The sequence below is a fragment of the Peromyscus leucopus genome, chromosome 12, assembly GCF_004664715.2.
Source record: "Peromyscus leucopus breed LL Stock chromosome 12, UCI_PerLeu_2.1, whole genome shotgun sequence".
Lineage (NCBI taxonomy): Eukaryota > Metazoa > Chordata > Mammalia > Rodentia > Cricetidae > Peromyscus > Peromyscus leucopus.
Window position 1 is genome coordinate 56351092 of NC_051073.1, and position 24304 is coordinate 56375395.

Consider the following 24304-nt stretch of genomic DNA (forward strand, 5'->3'; position numbering starts at 1 on the left):
CCCATTCAATCTGCCTTTGCACACTCACACACCACTTTTGTACTCCCTCCCTGTTTCTGACCCCCTCCTCCCTATCTAATTTCCTCTTCATCTCTTTCCAACATGGCATTACCTACCCTGTTTGGAAGCAGGGTTCTGGCAATTATAGAAGGTATGTTATTAACTCTGCCAGCTGCTCCATCACCTGCACTCACTGTAAGCCAATTTAAAAAATCTTTGTTCTTGGATACTCTGCTTATTCTAATTAGAGAGCTTATCATAGGGCTGCAGCAAAACCCGGCTTTGACAATGATCTTGCCTCCTTCCTCCTGTAATATAAAGTAAGGAACAAAATGAATTTAAGACACCAACCTCATGCCTCACGCTATTATTTTTACTTAGCTACCCAAGACCTTTCTTCGGGACCTTCATAAATGTATGCATGAGTCTGTTTGAGAGCTCGGGACATTAAAGAAAGTGTGATGGCAAGAACTCAGGGCATTCTTGAAAGAGGAAGTCAGATAAAGAAGTTTGCTTTTTTACTTTTTACTTTGTCCTCTGTTTTATTTGGGAAGCCTCATTTTCTCTCATACCTTTCCAACCCACCTGTCACTGAGTAGGAAAGTAGTAGGAAAGTGAAGGAGAAAACAATAGCAGTTGATGTCAGGAAGAGTTCATTTACAAAGGTGCAGAAGGTAGCCAAGCAGACAGGGCTGTATAGCAACTCACACCATCTCTTCCAAACATTGTGGAACCTAGGAGGTTGCTGAGTTTGGAATTTCTTCTAGAGTGAGAAAAGATGTCCAGAGCCTGGGGAAGATGGTTCAGCGTGCAAAGTGCTTACTGGGTAAGTATGAGGCCCTGAGTACAGATTCCTAGTACTCACATCAAAATTGGGTGCACCAATTCACAACAGTAAGCCCAGTACTTTGGGAAGTTGGGAGGGGGCATACACAGTCAGAGCCCCGGAGCTCATTGAACAACTAGCCTGGCCAAATCGATAAGCTTCAGGTTCAGTTCAAGACCTTGACTCAAACTATAAGGCAGACAACAATCAAAAAAGACATCCAGTATTGACTTCTGGCCTCCACACTCAAGTGTGTTCATATGCACATGCATCCATGTTTAACACACACACACACACACACACACACACACACACACACACACACACACGAACAAACACTTCTTGATCTCCATTCATATTATGCCTCTTAATTAGCCTTCTAACCTAACACACTGCCCATTTCTATTAGTTAACTTCTGTATCCTTTCATCCACCGATTGTGTCATCCTTTCATCTACAGTTTAACAAAGACTGATTGAGGGCCCAATGAAAAGAGCAGTGCTCAACACATGAGACATAGAGAAGAGCATCAACATTCCTTTAAGTCTGTAGAGGAGAAGATCATTGGAGACATAAACTATACAATGAGCACAGAAGCACTCCATGTACAGCTTGAAGTAACTGTTTTTTCAAAAACGTTTCGATTTGCATAATTGTAAAAAGTATTGGAAGTAATTTATTTATGTGTATTTTTACTAGAGATACTCCAGTAAGAGTGACTTAATGCAAAAGCCTGTGTTTCACATTTCATACGATGTAAAAAACTGAGTTTTTTAAAGGTGCAAACAATACCTGGAAATATTGTCCTGTGAATTGAGTGCTGAGAATTCATGTCGGGCAGAGTTCCTAAACAGTCATTGCCAAACAATCGTTGAAATTACCTTCCCACAGCCAGGTGTATTTATAATATTCAAAGGAAAATCAAGTTGGTCTAAGAAGGTTGCAAAACTGAAAGAAATCATGGGAAATCATCTCACTTAATTGAGCATTGACATAAGACAAAGGAAATGGAATGAATTAGCAATTTAGTCACAAAGGGAAGTGGAGGTGTCTTTGTCTTGTTTTGGTCTTGGTTTGTTTGGGGTTTTGTTTTCCGCAGCAGAAGACTGCGAATTTAGGAACAAATAAGGAAACTGATGATTCTGAAGGAGAAAAGATCAAATCTGTAGAATTTATTTCAGGCCTTTCCTGAGACGAGCAAGAAGTTCCCTGTTTGAGGGAACGATTGCCTATTTGGTGAAGCAGAACAAAGCCCTGAAGAAGCTGTGCTGTCGATAATTCTTAATTAACTTAGACAGCAAGAAAAAGTGCAGTAAGGGCTTAAAATGGAGGCATCTTGTTCTTAGGCCAGGGGTAAGATGAGCTCCTATGACTTTTCAATGCCAGAAACCACGGTGTAAAGACAACTGGGAGTATTATGTGAATAAGCAAGGCTCTAAACTTAGGAAATACTGAGAAATACAGAATTGTTAGCACAGACTATTTTACAGGTTTATCTATGTTTCAGGTAACCTTAACCAACATTGAACATTGATATAAATAGATTTACAAATAACTACACGGAGACCATCAGCTTTTGAGTTGAGTAAAGAACCTTTTACTCCTGGATTTCAGCTGTCAGCTTGCCTTGTGACCTCAGTTCTCTGGTGGGGGCAAGAAGACTCATTGATTTCATGTTTGTCCGGCTTTTCCTCTTGCTGTGAGGCAGAGGTGAAGACCTCCAAGCTCTTATCATGTGAAACCAGAAACCTGCAGTTGTTAGTTTCAAATGGGAAGCTGGCACAGTTTGATTTGCCTTGGAAAAGATTACTCTGGTTTACAGACCAGATCGGAGTCCAGAGACCATGAGAACAATAAGACAGTATGAGAGGCTACTATACTCAAAGTCAAACAATATACACCGAGGGCAGCTAATGACATCGTATTCTGATGTTGCTAAAGGGAACTAGGTTCGGTGGCATACACTTGCAAAACTCAGCACTTGGTAGGTGGAGGCAGGAAGATCAGGAGCTCAAGGGTCAGTTTCAGTTACATAGAGTTTGAGGATAGCCTAAGCTGTCTAAGCCCCCATCTCCAACAAAAAAAAAAAAAAATGTTGTAAGAACAAGGTAAGATGTGAAGAGATGAAGACTGAGGCCTCCCAATGCTTGTATACTCTACCACAGTCCTGGACTTCTTCATTGTGAGAATGGGGCTTCTTGTGAAGAGAAACAAGTGCTAGAGAATAGATATAGTAGGATGGAGGTGAGTTGTCAGATGAAGAAAGGAGCAACAGAGCGCAAAGTATCATAAGCGTGTTCAAACACTGGTGACCTAAAGAGAGACAGCCTTCGATTCCATGTATTTACTTGTAAAACTGTAAAATGAAGAAAAATAAGCAATCTCCACTTGATGTCAAAAGGAAAAATGTGGCATCTGCAAGGGAGCCCTAGTTTCAGTTAAGGATTTAGATGCAGGGACAATATGGCAAGATTAAGATCAGAGCTTGTTGATCCTGAAGCAGGCTCTAAAAATGGGAAGACTTCTGAGCCAAGGGAGGAAAACATTTTGTCAGGCCCAAAAAACAAGAGGTTTACTAAAAGTGAATCTTAACCAGACGTTGGCCCTTGAGGAGATTTGGCAAGCAAGTAAAGCAGCAATGTGAAGTGGTTGGCTTAATATAACTCTAAAAAAAATGCCATACATGTGCACACTCTGTCTTAGACACATTCACCCCCTATTCCCTACATCCAACTTCCCTCCCTGACCCCTGGCATCTCTCTTCTTCTCAACTTCATATCTTGTTTTGGTTTTTGTTGGCTTGTTTGCTTTCATTTTTGCTGAAAAATCATAACCCAAACCAAATTAATGCTTCCCATAGGCAGATGTGTGTGTGTGTGTGTGTGTGTGTGTGTGTGTGTGTGTGTGTTGTGTGTGTGTACAGTTACCCAATGGACATGGGTAACTTACCAATGTCTGCTCCACTCAAAAAGAGACTCTTCCGCCTTATTGTAGAAGCTATCAATTGACAATCTAGCATCATAGCTAGAAGTGGGACTTCATGCCCACCTCTCCTCTCCATGATAGGATTTTATATGCCTTGAATTTGCACAGGTCTTTTGTGTTGTATGCTGTTACAACTGTGAGTTCATATGTGCAACTCCCCTGCTAACAGGGGAAACAGTTTTGAAGTTATCTGCCACCTTCAGCTCTTAGAATCTTTCTGCCCAGTCTTCTACAATGATTCCTGAATGTTAGGAGGAGGGAGTATGATACAGATATTCCATTAGGGATGAGAATTCCATAGGCAGTCTCTAATTCTCTGACAGCCTGTGGATCTCTGTGTTAATCATCATCTACTGTTAAAGGAAACTTCTCTGATGAAAGTTGAGGGCACTAATCTGTAAGTATAATGACAGATCTTGATTATTTAGCAGGATATTAGCAGTAGGCTCTGTCCTAAGGCCTATGAGTTGTCTAGATAGAGGTTACTGGTCACAGCAGTTTTAACTCTTTTGATATTGTAAAAACCTTGTTCAGGTAACCACAGATACTGTGATTTCATGTGTCTAATAACCATTTCTTGTCCAGAAGCCTCTTCATCCTCTGCATCTTGTATTCTTTTTGCCCTTCTTCTTTGGTATTCCATGAACCTGGGGTAGAGGGACAGCTCTTAGAGTTTATATGTCACATGATCTCACTAACTTCCACTGAGTGGCAAGCGATGCTAGGTATGCTTCACAGAGTCACAGAGAATGTGCCAGGCATGCCAAGACATGTTTTTACTACAATGGAGAGGCAAAGGACTAGACACGTACCTAGAGGCCCCTCAGGAAGGTGCCAAGAGAGCTGGTGGAATCCTCCCCTGACTGCACTTCCTAAAGGGCAACTCAGAGCCTGTCAGGTTGTGCAAACTCTCCAATCAGTAATTGGGTTTTTTGTTTGTTTTGTTTTGTTTTGTTTTGTTTTACTCTTTGGGTGCTCACCACCCAGCTCCCAAATATATACCTGGAGACTTATTATTAATTATAAATGCCTGGCTTAGCCTGACTTGTTTCTAGTAGGTTTTTCTAACTTAAATTATCCCATTTCTCTTCTTCTGTGTTTCCCTGAGTTTTTTTTTTTTTTTTTTTTTTTTTTTTAACATTTCTTAATTATAGATGTCTTTCTTCCCTTCTTACTCTGTGTCTCATTGTGTGGCTGGGTGGCTGGTCCTGGCATCCTCTTCTCCTTTTCTTACTCCTTCCTCTTTCCTCTCTTTCCTCTCCTATTTATTCTCTCTGGCAGTCTTGTCTATCCCTCTCCTGCATAGCTGTTGACCATTCAGCTCTTTATTAGATCAATCAGGTGATTTAGGAAGGTACAGAGTTAAACAAATGCAACATGAAAAGAATGCAACACATCTTGGCACCATTAAACAAATATCCCACAGCATAAACTACTGTAACACATCTTTAACTAATATTCCACAACAAATAAGAGTCTTTCGGTCTGAGAGGAATCTGAGTTAATTTCATTCAAAATGAATGGCTGCATGGCTTGTGACTCCCTTCGTAGATAGGGAACACTAATTTAATTTCAGTTTTATGTATATTTATTATGGAGCAAGTAGTAAGGTTTCCTGAGTTCCTCTTGAAAGGCTGCCACCAAAATTAAGCCTATTCATCTAGTGAAAATCACAAAAACTAAGCTTATAGGAGAATGCACTCTGCTTTTCTTCTGCTTCTTGGCTTTTCACACCCTGCCCGGGTCCTAAAACATGATGGTTCTTTTGCCTTCTGTTCTCACTTAAACTGGTCCTGCCCACCTGAGTCTTTATGCCTCCCCCATTGTTTCTCATTTCTCCAGGGAGTGAGAATAGTCTCTCTCTTTGAATAAAATAAATGCAGTGTTTCCAAAGTCAGAATTTTAGGTTTTATTAGTGAGAAAGATTTTTGCCTTATTTTAACTTTATTTGCTCAGTTAGGAATGCTGTGATATCTCTGAGAGAAGTGTCTGATAGCATTCCATTAATTGTAATCCAACACTTTACGGAGTTGGAAAGGAGACTTTCTTAGGAAAAGACATTTGTTCTTTGAAATTATTATTATTATTATTATTATTATTATTATTATTATTATTTTGCTAGTTTTGTATTCTAGGAGGTTTGGTCCTATAATTCAAGAAAGAGATCATGGGCAGATTACACCTCAATCAACATGTAATAGAGAAGCCACACTGGTAAAAACTACCTCCCTACCTCCCGACAGTGTATGGAAGTGCTGATCCTCTTTATTTACTATTACAAAGATAACTCGCAGACACTTTTACTAGTTAGCCAGTGTGTAAGAGACAAATTTGCTCATTCTATAGGAATATTCCTATGGATCCTGGGAAAGACTAGGATATAAACCAAAGGTCTTATAAAAATTTTCTTTTCTAGAACCTGAGAGACAGTAAAATGATACCTGGAAAAATGGAAGCTAGCATCCTTTTAAGCATATAATTGAGAATCCAAGTGTTTATTGTTCCCATATATTTATTTTTAAGCTTAATTATGTCACTGCTGCTAGATCTTCCAGTTCAACAGTGAGATCCACCAAAAATAATTTTACTCAAAGCATGTTATCAGTACACAAGTCTGTTAGCAAACTCAAAGGGACCTCACAGTACAGTAGAATGTGCATTATTGCACAAAGTAATTTACATTTGTTTACTTAAGTGTGTGTAAGGCTGCATATAGGATTGTGCACCATAGTGCACATGTGGAGGTCAGAGCACAATTTGTAAAGTTGAGGTTGATTCTATCCTTCTATCAAACAATCCCTAGGATTACCCTTAGGTCATCAAACTAGGTAACAAATACCTTCACTTGCTTCACTGGGCCCAATATTTGCTTTGTTGTTGTTGTTGTTTTGTGTGGTTTTTGTTTGTTTGTTTTTTGTTTTTTTTTTTAGACAGAGATTGTCTGTGTAGCCCTGGATGGCTATACTAGAACCCACTCTGTAGACCAGGCTGACCTAGAACTCAGAGATTCACCTGCCTCTGCCTCCCTGGTGCTGGGCTTTTAGCATGTGGGACCGGGCCTGATGTAATACTTGCTTTTTAATGCATCTATTGTCCACATAGGAAAACTTTCAAAACTGGGTTTCAAAAATTAATAATGATCTTGCCTAAAGGTCCAAAACAGAAGGTCCAATTGGTCATTAAGAAAATAATACATTCCAGCCTTTGGAATTCATTTTCTATTACCACTCTAACAAACTATCATAAACATCACAGCTTAAAACAACACAAGTTTATCACTTCATGGTTTTGTAGGTCAGAAGTCTAGGTTGTCTCAGTTACATCCTTTTCTTTTCAGGACATCTAAATCATACTGTTGACTCACTGGTTCCTTATCAGGATCCTTTAGGAAGAGTGTGCAGTTTCCTGCAGCTGAAGAACTGGGGTCTCTCTTGGCCTGTTGGCTGACAGCTAACCCTGAGAGTGTTTCTTCAGTACTTCACACAGGACCTTACTACCCAAAGCTAACACCAGCATGTCAAATCCTTCTTATAACTATGTTATTATTACCTCTTTCTTTAGCAAATCATTCCTTTGTTCTAGGCCAGAGAGAAAAGAGATGTATTAAACTTTAAGGGTTCATGTGCTTATATTGTACCTACTAGGAATAATTTAAAAATAATAGGTCTTAAGTTCTGTACTGTTAATTACATTTGCACTATCTTAAAAGATGTTATTTTTAATGTGTACATGTCTGCATATGGGTGCATTGGATGTATGTAGGTTCTGGCAGAGGCCAAAAAAGTGAATCAGATCTATAGATAGTTGTCAGCCATCCAACATGGGTTCTGTGAGCCAAATTCAGGTCCTCTTCAAGAACAGCACACTGTCTTAACCACTGAGCCATCTCTCTAGCCATGCATTTGAATTTCAGCCATTCTTATTAATTCTTTGATAATTTCATACATTGTATTCTGATTATATTCCCTCTCCCCTGCCCACCAATTCTTCCTGGATTCATGCCTATTCTGTCCCCTCCACCCAACTTTTTGTCTTATTTTCTTTCAGACAATCCTGTTTAAATACAGCTGCCTTGAGTGTGTGCCCATCAACTGGATCATAGTCAACCTGCCAGGGGACACACTCTTAAAATATCCAATTCTCCCTTTCCCAGTACCTATTAGTTACTAATAGCTACCCAGCTAGAGGTGAGACTTCATGACCACCTCCCTGCCTCCACAGTAGGATCTTGCCTGTCTTGGAGGTTTTGTGCATGCTGTAGCAACAACTGTGAGTTCCTATGTACAATCGACTGCTGTGTCTAGAAGAGAGTTTCCATGTAGTCATCCACCATCTCTGTTCTTCCTCCCTTTCTGCCACACCCTCTTCCATAGTGCTCCCTGAGCCTAAGGAGGAGAGAAAGTGATATAAATTACCCATTTAGGGTTGAGCAATCCATACCAGTAGCCTCTCATTCTCTGAACCTTCAACAGTTGTGGCTCTCTGTGCTACTTGCTATCTATTGAGGAAAAAAGAAAAGAAAAGGCATCCCTGATGAGGTTTGAAAAAGGTGTAACCATAAGTCTATGGTTGTAACCGTAAGTCATTAGGTCTCAGTTTAATACGATGTCCCTTTAGAGAGTAAAACTAAAGGTTCGCCACCTTGAACTATTTGGGCATTAGTGGCACAAATGTCAAGGGAGTAATCAACCACACCTGGGACCATGACTAGGGCCAGGAATCTATGCTCTCACAGGAAATTTGTAATTTTTCGTGTAAGATGTTTATATGCTCTTGGGATTAAGGTATGAATAGCTTTGTGAGATTCTTATTTGGCTTGCCATGCCCACTTAAAATAAAGGATAAAAGCAAAACTATAGAATAAACAGCATTTGAAAGGGGTGTGACACATAGCACTTTGTTTTTAAAAAGTGTGTGTGTGTGTGTGTGTGTGTGTGTGTGTGTGTGTGTGTATTAGAGAATAATGAACCTGGAATTTATAAATTTCACAATATTATAAAGCTATAAAGAATACTGGATCTGATGTGTATTTGGCTATGTTATAGACATATACAATATGATCTAAACAAAATAAAGTAAAATTCCCACAGTAGGCATACTCTATAAGTCATATGTTACATGTATGTATAGGTATACATACTCAAATAGATATGTGTAAGCACATCCATGTAAGTATTTAATCTGTGTGTATGTGTGTATGTATATATACACACATACATTAAAAAAATACCAGAGTATTAGCATTGTGATCTCTGTATAATGATATACGTATTCCTTGTATTTTCTGTGAATATCACATTTTCTGAACCATAACCATATAATAAAGTGTCATTTTTTTTAAACACTGAAGAAGAATGTCATGTGCAATTCTTCATCCAAAATGCAAACTTTTAGCAAAAGAATCCAAATCTGAATCCAAATCTAAAGTTTGATGCTTTGTACAAGACCTGGTTAATTATGAAATAAATACAAAAGCAGCTCTAGACAAAGCACAGAGGACAATGCATACTTCATTGACAGGCATCAGTCACAGAAAGTAACTGGGGTCACACAGAAACTTCTCTGCTTGGTTGGGTCTATTTCTTTGCATTCCATTTAGAGTCTTTCTTTATCTAACCTATGGTATAAAAGGCCATCTGGTATTTGCTCCGTTCTTCAATTCCAAATGCCTGTAAAGGAGGAATTCTGAGACATCGTGCATGTCTTAGTCTCTAGTGCTGCCTCAAGTCCCCAACATGTTCTCTGAAACCACTGGATCTCCTGTAGTAACTTCAATCCCCCATTTGCTTTGGTGAAGAACAAAATCAAATAAAGGAAGCACCGTGGACATGAGTGGTTCTACACTCTGGACTAGAGGAAAGAGTGAGAGCCCTTTGACGATGAAAAGAACAAAAATACCTGTCCTCTTCATACATCGACAATGTCAAAAGCACTTCAAAGGGATCACTGCTATCACTGTTTTCTTATAGCAGGAAATCACTGCCGAAGTGGCTGAGCTCAATTCGAAGCCTCCTTCCATGCCTCCATGTTTTTTGTTAATATTACTGAGTCTGTTCTAAGTAGGAAACACTGACATGTATCATTATACAGGGCTATTACTGTCATCTCTCCATTTTTCTGAATTTCACAAAGAAGGAAGTCACACCCTTTTGGTCTGAACAGTGCTCCTTTTCACAGAAGACAAAAGCTAGCTGGCATTCCCACAAGCCTGTCATTGGAGATAAGGCTGCTAAGAGGGAAATATATTTAGGTATGATAGACAGGACACTTGTCACTGCCTTAAGAATAGAAGATATCCAGCATCAAATGACTGGAAATACAACCTCACAAATTGCAAGGAAATAGCTGACATTTCATGTTAATTTATTTGTTGGATGATCCACTTACCAATGTATTTGTGTGTATACGTGTGGGCGTATTTTTATGTGTGTATTCACTTTTTTTTTGGGGGGGGGACGTGCATATGCATGCACATTTATGTGGTGGGCCAAAGAGGATGTCAGATGTCTGCTCCATTCACTCCCCACTTTATTTATCAAGGCAGGCTCAAGATGAACTGCCTAGGCTAGCTAGCCAGGCTACCATGACAATCTCCCGCCTCTGCCTCTTGAGTGGTAGAATTACAGATGGCTGCATACCTATCAGGCATTTGTGTGGGTGCTGGGGATCTGAATTCTGATCCTCACTAAGCCATCTCCTGAGATTTCTGCTGATTCACTTTTTTGAGATATAAACTTCACACAAAATTCTACCCCCTCCTTCAGAGCCAGGGCCACAAATTGGAGACTGTTTTGTAACCACACGCTTCAAGTTGGAGACTGGAGTTTGTTGCATAGTTTATAGTATCCTCATATATAGGAACAGAGATACATGTGGCATTGCAGTTAAGAGCAGAAAGCAAAACCAAAAAACGATGCTGGCAAACATACAAAATAGGTCATCCAAAGCCAAAGATAAGACACAAATGTTGATTCACCTTTCAACTCTGCCTTCTTAGACTCCTATTATTGTGGTTAACTATATCCAGAAGGACTTTCCTATTGGGCTAGGGTATTATAGCTGACATTTGGGACCAAGAAAATGCATTGCTGTATGAGGTAAGATTGCTTGTATAATTTCCTAATTTTTCCATTTTATACCTACCTCTGGTTGTGCCTTGATTGTTCTAGAAGAAGTACTGGATAAGGAATGTTTACACATTACTTCTTTTCAGACCAATGATTCACGTATTTGAATAGAATAGGAATTCCTTGAGAAAATTATTTAACATGGTTGTTTCCAGAGTTACTCCCTGGGTATTCTGAGTTACAAGCCTGGAATGGTCCCACAAAGATGTGAGCCAATTAAATATCTATTTATTACATAAATAGTATGAGAAAGGAAAAACTTGAGCCTCTGTTAGCACTTAGTTAAAGATTAAAACCATCTCTAAAATATAAATGTTAAAAATGTAGGGAGTGGAGGAAGGCTTTTGTGAGTGAAGTCCTAAGTGAATGAATGTGTTATTGACATGGGTACAACTACATCAAGGACCTCAAGGACTCTGACCAATGGGAAAATGTATAGTCTTCCCTCCTAGTCTGAGTATAAATGTTGATAGTGTGTGTAGAAAACGTCTACCATAACTTTCTCTGCCTGGATATTTATGCCCCTAATACTGCATACCTACAGAGAATACTCCTACCATGATGAGCTAAACCTGTCTCCTTGATCCAGCTATATATGAATCCCATAAACCTTTTCTCCTTGTTTGTTTGTTTACAATAACCCCACCTCCTTGTTCAGCTGTATGCAATAATTCTGGCTCTCTGTTCAACTCTATATAATAAACACAATGAGCTTCCAGAGGACTGTGGTTTCTGCTGCTGAGAGCCTAGACACCCAACCCCAGCTTTTCCATATATTTGTCTATCTGTCTGTTTTTCTTCATTCCCCTACCAAGCCTCCATATCTGTCAGGTCCAAGTCCCTGGAGGTATGCAGTATATAGCATTAAACACTTGACACACCAGAGCAATGATAACTAATAGATGACAACTACCTCACTATTTCTCAGTGTCCCATATATCTCCTTTCACAGGAAGAATATAGTGAGCAAACAGGAATTCTTGCTCCCCTGATAATATTTCTTTGGGGCGTTCTTGGACATAGTCTACCCCTGTTTCTTTGCCTTTTTCTTCCCTCTATGTTGGAGATTGAACCTGGGGTCTTGATTATTCTGGTCAAGTGCTCTATGACTGAGCTACATCCCAGTTCTATAACCTATTTCTTGAGGTCATGCAAGCATGCCTACTCCTTAGAGATGACAATGTATTGGGCTCCTCAGCTGACATCTGCCATAAAATGTGCACAGAAGATGCAGAGGCTAGACCACACTGAAAAAAATCAGGATAATGAAGGCTACTGTCTTGGGCACAGGCTGGGTTGACAGAGCCTGCCCCATGAGAGTGGTACAGGAGAGGCCACTGCATTGCTACAATAAATATGCATTTCATCTTCACTGTTGTTTTATTTTTATTTTCATACTTTTACTTAATTAAATTAGTGGTTGTTTTAAATGCCAAGACTTTTTGAGAGCACAGACCATTTATCAATCACCAATACTTAGTATGGCACACAATAGCTAAGTATGGAATAAAAATAAATGCTGGGACAAAGGATCAAAAAAATCTCTAAGTTTGAGGAGGAGAGACAGAGAGGCAGAGAGAGAGAAACAGACAGAACGACAGAGACAGACATAGAAAGACAGAGACAGAGATTAAAATGATAAGAATTGATTCCATCTTTCCCCTCACTTCCAGACTAATGTTTTTAACACTTGACCTGTCTTCAGTGGCATAAGCCTGCCACCAAGAAAAATCAGCAAAACTGAGAAATTTATTTATATTTTTACCATTAAAAAATCCTTTGTACATATGTATATTCATTGTTTTAAAGAAATCTCTTTTATTTCTTCTTTAGAACTCCACCCAAGAGTTATTGTGAAAGAACTGGGAACAGAAAGCTTTTTGAAGCCTAATTTATGTTCTATTTGAAAGAACTGCTTCCGGTGTCTATGGATAATTAACAACACACCTTAATTTATGAGCGTCTGTGCTCACAGGTCCTCGTCTGAGGGAGGGGTAGTGAGGGAAAGAAAGACTGGGAGAGCAATAGAAAACTTCCATGTTCTTGTGCTGGGCTCTGGTGTAGCATTCCAGAGTGGTAGAGAAGAGCCCGGTGAAGCACTGTGGAGCTCTGCTTTCTACACATGCATTATAAGTTGGTAACCTCCATATTTTAAGTCCTAGACAACCCCCTCTCCCCTCCAGTGAGTATGATTTAAGCATAACAATGTGACATGAACACAGAGATGAGAGGATAAGTGAATAAAGAACCAGGACTGCGGTGAATAATTAAAAGGAGGGGGAGGAGGAGGATAGAGAGACACTGACTCATGGGGGAGCAGATGTATTCGTCTTTTCTTTGTCTTCGCTGTACACTGCACCCCTCAACCGGGAAAGCAGATGTCTTGAGTCTCAAAGGAAGTAAAGGTGGCAATTAAATGCCGGCAAAAAAAATAATAAAAATAAAAAAGAAAGAAAAGAACAAGGGAAGGGAAGACCGCCTCCATTCTCAACTCTAGGCAGCCATCCTGACAGTCTCCATATCTGTCGATAGGATAAAGGTCAGAGGAACCTTTCTTAAAGACCTGGCCAGAAAGGAGTGTTGAATCATCCAAAAAGTGGATCTGTTTTTGGTTTTTTTCTTCAGGGTACTTTCACATAATCTCCCTTTCCCTATCCACCCATCCCTATGAGTAAGCTGTTTCTTTACCGTGAACTTGCATGTCCCACTATCACAGCGCTATAGGCTATGCCTGCATACCAGGTTAGCCCCAGGCCAATGGCCACAGACCCTCGCTCCATTACCATCTGTCCCCATTGAGTGTCAACGAACTGTAACTGTCTTTGGATAAAGTGCTGCCCAGTCCTCTATTAATTCCAAATACTCCAGGTCTCCAGAATTTCTCAAGTCCTTAGCACTATGCTAGCCACCGACGACCTTGCTTTGAAGGACATTTTCTTGCCTTATAAGAACTGCCATCACCTAATAAGGTATTACTCCCAAGGTTCCTACAATTGTTATTTAAGTAACTTTTCCCACATCTTCCTCCCAGACCTAACTCCCTTCATGCTTTCTACCATGAAGGATGATATCAATTTCTTCCTTCCACATACATAAGAAAATTAAGATCATGCCATAGATTTTCCCAATTTCTCCTCATTTTCCTTCTGTCTAGCTTTATACTCTTTATGCTCCAGAGGAAGAAATCCCTCATCTTCCTCTCTAAGCTTACAGGGGATCTATCTGCCCCTCTCACCCCTTCATCTCCTATTGGAGTCCCCCTTAACATTATTCTGTCTTCTTTCCTACAGGCTCTTGCCATGAAACCTCTGATTAATGGTGATTCCTCCTCTGCCTAACATGTGATGCCATTGTGCAGCTCAAAAGCCTGTGTCTCTAACTTCATCATTATCTCAGAGCAGTCTTCCTCCTATTCTTATTGGGGTACTTGCTGAGTTTACCAAAGAACCCCACTATCCACACATGTAAGATGACAACAGAAGCTAGATATTGATGAATAATTGATTCCTGACAGCTTTCAATATACTGTCTTCTTTTTGTCAACCCATTTTCTTCCTAAGCTGTGTTCATACAAAAAGGTGTTTTGTCTCCAGTAAATTAAGTCTTGGATTCAATCACAGTTTTTCTGAAATCAGCTATGACCATACTAAGATATTCACTTCCCTGATCTTTGAAACTTGCCCTTGTATAAAGAACCACATCACAGCCAAATGGTGAGCTCCGTATTCTTCTCTCACTCTCCAGAACCTCACAAAGAACTGAGCACATGTTTCCCAGAGCCTGGGGTAATGTGTGGTAGTGTATGGCTCATTAATGGAAAATGATGTCTACAGTAAAATCAAATAGAATCAGATGTAGGAAGAAGGGAGAACTAGCAGAGAGCTAGAAGTGACACTTTATGGGAATTTTTAAAATAATAAAGGCTTTGAAAAGTGGAAGGTGCTCCAGTCCTGGCGCAACAAAGAATTTAGTTGAAATAGTAGATGATGAGTAGAGCGAAGATTTTTGTTTTAGAAGAAATTCAGATGGAGGTTGGGAATTCTTAGTGCTGCCTATTGTCTGACTTCAATTGTTTTCTTGTCTTTTAACAGAGAAGAGTGTCTTCTCCATCTGTCTCTGTCTGTCTCTAGTTTCCAATGAAGAAAGGACTATGCAGCCGCCTAGGGGATGCCACCACTCTGATTTCTGTTTCCTACAGTGTCTAAGCCTATAATTCTGTCCTTGATCACTGCATAATTATCTTCATTATATTAGATCCTCATATTATCCTCATTTCATAAATGAGGAAACTGAGGTTCAAAAAGATTAAGTGACTCACCTTCTTAAGAAGTCCTCTTAAGCTATTAATGTGATTAAATCCCTATTCCTACAATAGGCCACTCTAAAAAGCTCTTGGATCAGATTATTCTGGCAGATAAGTAAGGGGAAAAATCATTGTACAAAAAAGTAACTCTGTAAGACAATCCCAGCGGTTGTCTATGTCCCCAGAAACATAAAGTTCTCTCTCTTGGAATAGTTGAAATGAGTGGTCGCCATCCCTCTTTGGTGATTTCTCCTACACTCTTTCTTCTCCTTTCACCTAAAATAATTAGCTTTCTGCCTTAGTTATAATGAACTGATAGAGTCTGAATTTGAGGTCAACAGGAAGAATGGCTTGTGAGAAAGCAGAGAAACCAGACCTGAGGTACAGAAGTTTTCAAAGTTGGCCATAAAGCAATGAATGATATACCCAGTGCTCAGATTTCTAGTTTGTCTCCTACTGAAGGGCAATAGATTCTGAATTGTGTGGCATGATATGTAATGAGCTAATAATTAGAACATGGGGGAATACTTGGCATCAAAGGTATAGGTAGGTATAAATAAACCCAAACATCAGGTATGTTTAGTCACTGAAACACAGGAAAACAAAAGAAAAATGAAAGTCTTGGTATTGAAAAGCAGGACTGGGATTTGAAGTCATCCAGACCCATGCATATGAATATGCATCAATAATTATAGCAAAATAGACAAAAATAAAGGCAATTGCAAGGTGATTTAAGAAACCAAGATACAGCTGGGCGGCAGTGGCACACGCCTTTAATCTTATCACTCAGGAGGCCGAGTCAGGGGGGATCTCTGTGAGTTCAAGGCCAGCCTGATCTACAGAGCAAGATCCAGGACAGGCACCAAAACTACACAGAGAAACCCTGTCTCAGAAAATCAAATTACAAAAAAAAGAAAGTAAAAGAAACCAAGATACACTTACTAATATAATTGAATGCCTTCATTAACATCCAAAGGCAGCACTATATTGCCCAAATATGAGAAGCAAGTAAGCTGAGGCTTGGAGAGCTTGGTTTGAGTGTAAATTTTAGTAAAATGGACACTTAAAAAAACCACCCACACATATTGTCCTCAGAAGGAGTGCATGTGTCAGTACAGTGAAGAGCTTCACAGAATACCTGGTACATGGTCAGGCCCAAATGATTATTCACTCCTAGGTGCTCCTAAGAAAATGGGATATGGTGATGAAGATATTTGTTCAATGTTGTGCAAACATTCATCAGTTTTAAGCCGTCTCTGACTCCAGATTCTGATCCCTTAATCATTGGGCTACAGTGCCACAGCCAATCTTACCCATGTGGCATACAGGGACAGAGTTGTCATGGGACTGAGGTGGTGATAGGCGATAGTTTTAGCTTAAGTACATGAATCTTTGAATATTGCCCAGAAACCGCAAATTTAGCTGTGAGTATCAAGATACCCAGGCTCTTATTATGTTTCAGGATGAAGTTCCTAACATTGGTATGCTTATAGTGAGCCAATGCTTTGGGCCTCATATAGGTGACCTACTAGGAGAAATCTGGTATTATTTAGAGCTAAAGATATACAAAAACCATTTACAACAACATATGGAAAATGATCTAGGATTTAGATATCACTTTGTAGACAATGGGGTGAAAGACTTTGAAAAGATCATGAGATAGTTTTATGTGTTATGAGATAATTTTATGAGGCAGAACATAAAAAGACTCCATGAAAATGATTTCTTTTTAAAATCAAATTATTCAAACCAGTCTTCATTCTCACATTGATAGGGTCACCCAGTAGTCCCTATTGAGTGAACAATTTCTGATTTTCTGTGATCCCCGTTTGTCTGGATGTGTTGTTCCCAACTCCCCAACTTTGCAAACAATAGCATGCATGCCCTTTGACCTCTGTTCATAGGTATCTTTATCAGAACATCTTGCTGGACCTGCCAGAAACTACCCTATCTTTGGTTGTAAGAGGCACGCAGTTATGCAAAGAGAGATGATCCCTCCACTTTATCAAGAAGTGGGATCAGAGATATGAATAGGGGCAAAGAAGCACCTACTTCAAATCAGGCATTTAAACATCCCACCTCAAAAAAAAAAAAAAAGTGGGAAAAGTTTGCTCTTCACGTGGTGTCCATCAGCTTTGTCAACAACACAACAAAGACAACAGACAGAGGCAAGTTCAGCCTGTGACTGCTGTGGTATTTGCATCTCTCCTTCGACTCTCAGTGATGTTGGGCAAAATTTGAGATGGAAGCAAAAGTAGCGACTTCATTAAAACAAAGCATAACTTCCATCTCCTTACTTGGAACTTAGACTCAAAAATCACTTAGATAAATATTAAAGCATTCAATATTATATTCTTATATCAAGTTAGATAAAAGTTAATTGCTCCATACAAAGAGGCTTTCTTTACTTCCTGACAGAACATCATGATATCAGGTGAGCATGTTGTGAGAAATGATATTTAAAATTAAGGAAGCTTTTCCATTCCCCTGATGCCAATTTGAACATTTCACAATGGGAATTTTTGGCAGTCTAATTATTATTCTGATTCTCTTAATGCTTTTTGTATAGCATTATCTTCTAATGATTTCTAAAATTTTTCACTTGCAATTGTATCACTTCATTAATCTTGATTATTTTAATCAAAATGTCTTTTCCTTACATCTAGTTCTCAGAAATGTTTTCTTTATATATTGTGTGAATTCTTAACTAAACCTGTGATGGTTTTTATTATTTATGTATTTATATATTTGTTTCAGAAGATTTGGAAACAGAATAACTTCCTCATCCAAAAACAAAAACGGTATAGCCTACCAGAAAAATTTTAAACTCTAAAGTCAGATGATTCAAATTCAAGCCCCAATCTTACCCATTCTACCTGGATATGAAAGGACATGTTATTTAAAACTTGGGACCCTCATAATAAATAACACATAACTCATAGAGTATTTAAAAGAATTTAATCAACTCATATGTATAAAATAGAACCAAATAGAAAGAAAGTAAATATTCAATAAGTTTATGTGTAATTTTTTTTAATTAGAAAAAAATTTAGTGATTCATTGTGCACCTTTGGAATCATTCAATTTAGAGTTTTAATTTTTGTTCACTGTGGCATAAAGCATGTTATTTGACGCTCCTGGTTTCATTTAGAGATGTAGATATTAACTGTACCTCTCAAGTTTACTGAGACTAGTCCAAAATATGATTAATACAGTCATCAGTTGTGATACACTGACTATGATTCATTGAAGTAAAAGCATTTTTAATATATCATAAAAGCTAAGTGTTACAGAAAATACTGAGTGGAAATTATATCAATGATGATTTTAGCTAATTTTTTTTGTATGCCATAGAGAAAAAGTTCTATGACATATCTAAGGTCAAGTCATTCATTCATTCATTCATTCATTCATTCATTCAAAAAATACTAGATGATTAGTGCATACCAGCACTGTGCTATTGGAGATAACGTATCAACAGTAGAAACCTCACTTTCTAGAAACTTCTAAACCGGTATATTAAGGGGCACTGATAATGTGCTGACAAGCATTGCCTGAGGAATTTAAGGAAGGTGATGGACAGACAGAAGGGCATGTAGATGAACAGTCTTATTAAATAAGAAACACAGAGCTAATTGCAGAGTTAAAAGTCAAAGAGGTCAGAGCAGTAGCTGAGAGCAGAGCTTACCCTTCATTGCCGCTGCTGTCTTTCCTCTTAGCAAGAGACCTACTTCTTGTGTGTTTGTCCTTTTTATTGACTTTCTGTTCTGCCTTCTCATTGGTTGTAAACCCAACCACATGACATCCTCGCCACTGCCTGTCTGTACAGACCTCCAGGTCTTCTATGGTTGGTATTGAGATTAAAGGCGTGTGTCTCCATGATGGCTGTATCCTTGAACACACAGAGATCCACCTAGCTCTGCCTCCCAAGTGCTAGGATTAAAGACGTACACCACTACCACCATTCTGCTATGGCTTGCTATTAGCTCTGATCCCCAGGCAACTTTATTTATTAACATACAAATAAAATCACATTTCCGTACAAATAAAATATCACCTGAAGGGCACAACTAAGCTTCTACTGTATGTGGAATCTAAGTTGACTCTAAGCTATAATACAAACAGAGGGAGAGTATTCCAGGCAGGGAACACTTGCAAAAAGAACTTAGGGGTTCCTTTTGTAGTATCTGCAGGTACAGATCAAGAAGTGAGTGGTTCAGATCAGGAAGAATCAGGAAGGAGTCCTCAGGGAGTACACAGGAAGTGGGCAGGAGTTCATTCAGGGTCCTTATAGGAGTTGACCAGATTTTAGGACAGATATGTAAATGGAAGAGGCTACAGGAGGGAGAACATAGAGACAGAAAAGCTACTTTGAGATTGTTGTAGACACCAAAGTAACAAATGATTGAGTTCAAATCAAGAATGTTTCTTTAAATTTGTTTTTCTATTAGTACTCTGACTTAACTGGGGATACTTTTATATGTGGCATCCAAGCTTGCTTTCATGTGGGTAAATGTCCCTACACTGCATTGTTTTGTGCAATCAGGATCTAATTGTGTTAGCTTGGAAGCAGCCACCCTTGCAGGTATGGACAGAATGCTCACTCGGACAGAAACCCTAATGACCCCTGATACCAAGAACTCTGTCAGTCATAGGAAAACTGCTTTATTTTTCATTGTTTGCAGTGCTGTGAGGCAGTAGAGGAATCACAGAGAGCTGGGGCCAGAGAGGTCTCTATAAAGCAGTAATTCTGCACATAACTGAAGGCTGAGTAGGGTCTAGTCTGAGGAGGTGAGGCAAGGTGTTACAAGAAATCACATATGGAAAAGACACAAGGGCAAGGAAGATATGTCCTTCTGTAGGATGGAGAGAGGGCGGCATTATATCTGGAATATATAATTATATATTCCAGATATAATGCTGGGAAAAATAAACAGTCAAGGTGGGGGAGATATGGAGGAGGCACAACAAGAGGTATCCATGATGCTAAGCAGTTGTGACATGAACAGATTTTGAATTTTAATAATATCAGCTGGATTGCCATGTAAAGATGTGGAATGTTGAATGAAAAATCTGTGCATAAGGCAGGTATCTAAGCAGAACTGCCAATCACTATCAAATATAATCCCTGAGTTGCAGACATGTTATGTGTCTATCTTTTATAACCACCAGCACAGTCATTACTGTAATAATATTAGGTACTAGATTCATTTCAGGAAATGAAATGTCCAGTGGGGAGTTTATTCACCATAATTTAATTTTCCATTTCATGATTGTTCTTTCCATTTTAAATCATGTTCATATGAGCATTCTTGATTTACACCTTCAATATGTTAATCGACTTACAACAGAAACTTTTAAAAGAGATTGCTATTTACCAGTACAGATATCTCAATGTTTCCAGTGTACTGCACTGATCAAAAGATTATCCCATTGTGCTCTAACCATCAAATACCTGGGAGTACCTGTTTCCTGACATCCTTGGCATAATTAGACTCTCTACACATTTTATAATTACTGCATGAATAATTAATTTGTAATTATTGTACAGAATACCTAGGGAGGGTGGAGCTTGTATGTCATCTGAGTCTCCTGGGTAACAATGAAATCATGTCCTCTGCCCAAAGCAAACTGATTTATCATTTTCCTTGCTTCTCTAAATTTAGAATGAAAATATTTAGGCTGTAGCTTTGACTTTGAGAAAAATTTGGGTAAATTTTGTGAATTAACTGATATTCTCATTGTTACTTGTTCTAAAATGATAGGTAGGTCTTTACTTGTGGTTAGAGTAAGGGTAGTGTTTTTTCTCCCTGGGCAATGTAATGTTGCTGAACTAACTGTACAGTTAATTTGTAAAAGAATAATATCAATATGCTCCATTTATTTCAAAAGGTTGTCTGTTCAAGATTTGCATTTTGTCTATTTTGCATAGAAAATTTTGACCTCTGTTTATATTTTCACTTCAAAATTTACTCCTGATTTCTATAATTTCTGGTCTTTCTGGCTTCATGAGGCTGATGTATTATTTATTACATTTCATTTTATTCTTCACTAGTAAAAAGAAAATAAAACACTTAGCTATATTTTTAATGTTCCAGTGAATCAAATTTGGTTAAAAATTTTGATTAACTTACTGATTTTATTGTTCTTATGTTCCAAAAAAATTTATGTAGCCTAGTGGTTGACAGCTATTTTGAATAGGCACAATGAGTTAAGATTTGATCTTGCAATAGCCCAGCGCCAACCTATGGTAAGCAGCTTCTGAATTCTGCCACACCTCTGTTTTCTTATATGAAAAATAATGGTAATGACAGCATCTGCTTCAGAAGAGTACCAAATATTTGAAGATCTGTGTAGCAGGAATCTTAAAAGTTCTTATTAATAAAATCAAACAGGCAAGTTATTGGGGTCATGCTGTAGATAGAGAGACAGAACGAGCACAGCTAATCTCACTGGTCAACTTTCAGCTGTCTTGTTTCTCAGACTGGAAGCTTCTGTATCCTCATCCAATGGCTCTCAGCTGAACTGCTGCTGGAAAGCCTGAATGCTTAACCAGCCACATGCTTAACCAGCCAAATGCTGAACCAGCCAAATGCCTCTAGTTTCTCGTCTCACGCCTTATATATCTTCCTGCTTTCTACCACACTCCTGGATTAAAGGCTGTTTCTGGATTAAAGCGTGTCACATGCTTGCTATTTCAATGTGGCTTGACTCACAGAGATCCAGAGGGATTTCTATCTCTGGAATGCTAGGATTAAAGGTGTGAGTGCACCATTTTCTAGCCTTTGTATCTAGTGGCTGTCTGTACTCTGACCCAGATAAATTTATTAGAATACACAATACCACCACATCTCCTCTCTTTTTGTCTAAATTAAAAAAAGCTTATAACTAATACAAGAAAAACTATCCAATAAGTATATACAATATATACAGCCAAAATTACATTAATGATGTCTAGTCCATTAACATTTGACCGATTCAGATAAAAAACTCCATTATATATTAACAATGTCCAGTCCAGTAACATCTGATAAACTCAGACCAAAAAATTTTCATTACTTATCTTATTTAAAACAAGTAGTTCCTTTTTAAAAGTAGATTCATAATCTCCCTTTTTATCTTATCATATCCATATTCTCTCTTTTTTCTTTTCATAATAGATTCATTAGTCTACCTCTTGTCATTTTTATATCTTCCCTTTTTCTTCAGTGTAGATTCAATGATCTACCTATTTATCCTATTATTTCTTTATCTTTTTCTCAGAGTAGATTCGATGATCTATCTCATATCTATATTCTCTTTTCTTTTTGCTTTCCTGGGGTGAAGATATCTTTAGGGAATCTTGAAAAGAAAATTTTTGGGTTAATTGTCAAGTCCTGTATCATTTGTCCATTCTCTGCATAAAAGGAAAGTTCAGGGCTTGTTTTCAAGTCCTTGTTCGAGTAGTCTGTCAGGCTGTATCATTTCAGCTAGTCCTCTCGAAATTGTCTGACTAGTTTGTAGTCCAAAGTCGATTTTTCCATGGTGTTAATCGGCTTAATGGCTTTATCATAGTCCATGTGGAATCATCATTGTAGGATCCTGTCATCTTTTTGAAGATTTCAAAGTCACTGTTAGGCATGGTCATGGTTTCCTGCAGACTTTTTTTTTTTTTTTTTTTTTTTTTTTTTTGCCTCCTCTGTGGTTTGGAGCAATCATACATTTGTCTTGCCAAAATTTTCCAAACTGACCTTTGCCGATGCTTTCTTGTAACACGATGGTCCTGGCAATTCTTCTCTGAACCAGCAGCAGTAAACGCTTCATCCCTGGTAGCAGCATCACCGCAGTCACCAACATGATGAGAAGGAGCTGGCAACGTGGAGCAGTAGCCACTGCTTCCATGGTCCCACCACTGTTTGTGGCTCAGTCTGGGCCAAAGCTTCTACCAAACCTCCTAGGCCGGCCTCAAACTCGGGATCCTCCTGCCTCTGCCTCCTTCAGCAAATCCAACCAGCGTGCGCCACCACAACTGGCTGAGTGTAGCTTGGGTCTGAGCTGGGGCTCACAAGGCCACAGGCAAACAGCTTGTTCATGAATTCGTAACACGAACGTTGGGCGCCAGATGTAGCAGGAATCTTAAAAGTTCTTATTAATAAAATCAAACCCGAGGCAAGTTATTGGGGTCCATGCTGGTAGATCAGAGAGACAGAACGAGCCACAGCTAATCTCACCTGGTCAACTTCTCAGCTGGTCTTGTTTCTCAGACTGGAAGCTTCTGTATCCTCATCCCAATGGCTCTCAGCTGAACTGCTGCTGGAAAGCCTGAATGCTTAACCAGCCACATGCTTAACAGCCAAATGCTGAACCAGCAAATGCCTCTAGTTTCTCGTCCTCACGCCTTATATATCTTCCTGCTTTCTACACACTCCTGGATTAAAGGCTGGCTTTCTGGATTAAAGGCGTGTCACCATGCTTGCTATTTCCAATGTGGCCTTGAACTCACAGAGATCCAGAGGGATTTCTATCTCTGGAATGCTAGGATTAAAGGTGTGAGTGCCACCATTTTCTAGCCTTTGTATCTAGTGGCTGTCTGTACTCTGACCCCAGATAAATTTATTAGAATACACAATACCACCACAGATCTGCCTTGTCATGACACAGGTCCCCATACTTGAAACATGTGACAAAGGAGCCCGGCCAGAGCCTGTCCTCAGGTAGCTTCAGGTCCAGAGGAAGCTTGGCAATGAGCAAGTTAACAAACAGATAAATTGTCAGCATCATGGAGTGCGTTAATACTGGGGAGAAAGATAGATAAGAATGAGAATACATAGGTCCCTGGGACTACTATTTTAAATAAATTATTACAGGGTACAACATAATATATCTAAAGTGCACTGGCAATGGCCTGATATATAATCCATGCTGAATGAATGTAACGAGTTATTGCAATTTAACTGTTTTCTTAGCTTTTGGATTATTTAGATTTCTCTCTCTCTCTCTTTTTTTTTGGTTTTTTTTTTTTTTTGGTTTTTTTTTTTTTTTTTGGTTTTTTGAGACAGGGTTTCTCTGTGTAGCTTTGCGCCT